Source organism: Octopus bimaculoides, chromosome 21 (assembly GCF_001194135.2).
Source record: "Octopus bimaculoides isolate UCB-OBI-ISO-001 chromosome 21, ASM119413v2, whole genome shotgun sequence".
Classification (NCBI taxonomy): domain Eukaryota; kingdom Metazoa; phylum Mollusca; class Cephalopoda; order Octopoda; family Octopodidae; genus Octopus; species Octopus bimaculoides.
This window is the reverse complement of record NC_069001.1, coordinates 27,846,223-27,850,472: the sequence shown is the minus strand read 5'-3', so window position 1 is coordinate 27,850,472 and position 4,250 is coordinate 27,846,223.

Genomic DNA, 4,250 nt, shown 5'->3' with positions numbered 1-4,250 from the left:
ATGTATATATTTATACATGCATAAAAATGCATGTACAAACACACATTACTAGATACATATGCCCATTCATAAACACAGATATGTTTATATGCTTAAGATTAATAATAATAATAAGAAGAAGAAGAAGAATAACAATAATGATAATAATAGCACGAGCTGTAGTAGTGTAGGAGCACCACACGAACAGAAGTAGTGGGGGAACATCAAGATGGGCTACAGCAAATATTCTGCACACTACCACATATTTGCTTGTCAGTTGTTTAACCTTAACTAGCTGAGCATTTTCATTAGTGGCTGACGATATGTGCATCATTGATTATGAACAGAAGTGGTGGATGAGTGTCATAGCCATGTGTTGAGAGGAATTCTCTGGGGTTTGAATAATTCACTTATGGAAACAAACCATATTCAGGGACATATTGATGGCCAACTCGACCTGAAAAAAATTCCAAAAGAGCCTCACCTACAAGGTCATGCGTTGTTTGTCTTGATATGAGATCACCATGTCGCGGACATATGCTTGTAATGCCTGATGTACACTTATCAAACTGGTATGATGGGTATACTGGGTTTCGTATATTTCTACCCCGGTGTCACTTTGCCATGCGCTGCACTCTCAATCAACAACAACAACAACAACAACAGCAACAACGAGAATATTGTAATAAATGTTTCAAATATTAGCACAATGACAGCAGGTTCGGACGACGGGGTAAGCTGATTAGATCAACCCCAGTACTTTACTAGTACATATTGCATCGTTCCCAAAATGAGAAAAGGCAAATTTCAATCCCCTTCTGGAACTTGAACTCACAACTTAAACATGGGATATTAAGCTACCTATTAAGAATACGTTGTACTGTCACGTGTTATCAGTTACAAATATACGGGTAGTTGTTCTGAAAGTATTTTCTACATACCTGCATGCTTCTTCCTTTGTATTGACAGCCAAAGTGAGATAGGTAGAAAGTGTCTTACGCTTTTCCTTACATGGTATACAAATATCATCGCAGATATGAGAGAATACCTCCTTCTCAGGCAACAAAATATCCGCTTCTATGTAGTAATAGAAAAAGGCATCTAACTTTTCGCTTTCGTTCTTCTTGACCCAATTTTTCAATCACGGCGATGAAGGTTATAAGTACGTAACTTTGCCATTGACATTTTGAAATTTGCTTATTATACAGGGTGTCCACAATGTCTGGGTACATGGGGATTAACACACTTTAAAAAAATATTATTTCTTATATTTAATTGTTTATGTTATGATTTTGTTTACTCCATGTAGCCACATGGGGATTAAAACATACTTTAGGAAATTATTATTTCTTATATTTAATTGTTTATGTTACGATTTTATTTGTACAACGTACCTAGACTTTGTGGACACCCTGTATATTGGTTTCAAATTTTGGCACAAGGCTAGTTAGTTCGGGGAGCGGGATCGATTACATTGAGTCTAATAGTCAGCTGGTACTTATTTTATTGACCGTGGAAGCATGAAAACAAAATGTACATTGGCATAATTTGAAGCCAACATAAAGGCTATCGCAATGCCGCGAAGCGTTTTACCCGGACTGCAGATGTTTCTGCCAGCCTACCCACCACCTTATATGCTTGATATATATTAAAGTAGAGCTTGTCGGTTGCAGTATATATATATATATATATATATATATATATATATTTAATAGGCAGAATTTTCAAAAAAGACACTATATCCTTACAACCTGTACAGTGAAAATTCAACCTCAACATATGTGTAGCATCATTATACATTTTCAGTATTTTAGTTGTTGCTGATAACACCACCTGAATTTAAAAGAAAATGTATGTATTGTTGCAAAGTAAGCATTATTATGTCTTTATGCTTCTTGTTCATGGAAATATTCATTTAAATCTTGTTTTGAGAAGGTGTTATTCAATTTACTTCACGCCATTAGAAATCAGATCGAACCAAACAGACAGCTTAAATTATTCAAATAAATTTCAGACGAAATTATTATTATTATTGTTGTTGTTGTCTTCGTGCTGTTGTTGTTGTTGATGAAAATGCAGTTTAAAATAATTCACATACCTTGGGGGAATTGTTGTACTTGAAACACATATTAATCCAAAATGTCGTTAAATATTAATCCAAAAACATGGAGGTGTTAACATCTCGTAACGTGGGAGTCCAATAAGAAGGAAATAAAAATACTCGATAGAATTCCTTGTGATATTTTTTAATGGAATGAGAATTAATTGAATAGAACACATGAGTTTTGCAAATATACATTAGGCTTGTAAAATAATAGCGTCATAATTATTAAAATCCTTGGGAATACGAAGTCAAAGGCTGGCCATTAGCGAGCGCCAAATTAACTCGTCTGCACACTTTGAAAACAACATATCAACAAGAATGATGGTGGCTGTAACAGCATAATCAAGAAGTAAAAATAATAATGTCATTCTTTTCCATAATGTTAGCAGATAAGGGACATTTCAAAGAAGCATTACAAAGATGGTAACGCAGCATAAAAACGATTATGAAAAAAAAAAATTTATGATAATAATAATTAAATTACACGATGTGAAGCGCAATAAGAATAGAAGTGAAAAGTCTGTTTAGAATGAGAGGAAATTGAATTGAAATATCAAAACTTAAATGCACTTTACAAGCTATATTTTCAACCTTCACATTCATACTGAGTATATTTCTCCCCATTGAATCATGCTCACATCTGTCACTATTTAGTTCCCTATATTGCAAACTTATTTTTGGCTGCATTTCGAATTTTGATGGAAGTTTGGTATTTGGTTCAAGAAAGGAGGTTTACTTTCTCCGGTCTCGCTACCACTACCATCGATCTGTGTGTCAGATCGATGTAACACTCATCGATCTGACACTCATCGATCTGCATAAACTCGTTTCCCTAAGAGTTTATGTGAACCCTCAAATAAAAATCTTTTTTTTTTGTTTTCAAAAGATATAGATTACCCTGCTCAAGTTCGTTAAATTCATAAAACCCCATTACATCATTTATTTCATCATTGTTTTCTTTTATTTTCAGTCCATGTGTCTTCGTTTCATTTCTGTAGTTATTGCTATCGGTTCAGCGAAAGCAGGACCTGTTACGCTGACAATAATATTCTTCTTCTAATTGTATACAGATATAAATATTTAAGTGGTTAGAGGGAAACAAAAAATATGTTCATTTTCTTTCATTAAACTCCATGAAAGCAAAGAAAAGAAAAATAAGAAATTCTTCATTATTTCACCATTGTTTTCGTTCATTAAATAATTTTTGAACGAGAAACTCCCTTTTTGTGTGTTTTGTTTTCATAAAATTTTCACAAAAGAAAACATTCAGTTTCTACGGTTCCCTTTTCTGCTTTTTCAAAGACATTTTGTTTGCTGCCTCGGTAACCATGGCAACAAACAGTTTCGACTTTCAGTTGTAAGGTCATTGAACTTATTTCAATGACTAAAAACAGATTTCTTTAAATGCATCTATCGTCTTTATTGAAAAATAATCAAACAAAAACAACAATAGACATAAATAAAACGAAAATGAATACGATAATTCTCCGCAATATCTAAAGCAAAATTTATGCAAAAATTTGAAAACAATCTATTTTAACTTGAAAACTCTTCAAGTGGTTGGATATAAAATTGAAAGTATCTAGTTGTATGTCAGGTACGAATGTATAAGCATAAGTATATACAATAAATACCTGTTGGCTGTGCGTATGTCGTTTTTGGTCCTACACTGCCCCATTCAATCAATCCTAGTATCTCTTGAACGACGGAAATTGTGTATGTTCGTTGCATGCATGTATGTATGCATGCAAGTGTATTTTTGTTGTCTAATACCCTGAATTCCTCGAAATTCTTCTACACAACGTTTGGATCAACTTCTTATATATAAGGTACTAACTCACCACGTGCCCTCAAAAATGGCAGCTAATTGTAGTATGTTATATATAGATAAAATACAATATAAGGTGCATAATAACCATACATACATCCACATACTTCCTTTGTACACGGACACATATGCACACATATACACAGAGAGAGCTGAAGCGTTGATTTTTTTTACACCTCCTTTCCTTATTCATCTACCACCCCTTATTGTTTCTCATTGCTATTCCTTTCTCTCACTCCCTCTCAGACAGGGCTATTATTCTCACTACCTCACTTTCACTGAATTACTATTTTCTTTCCTCCTCCGCGACCGGCGTGATTCTGGACAAATATATATATA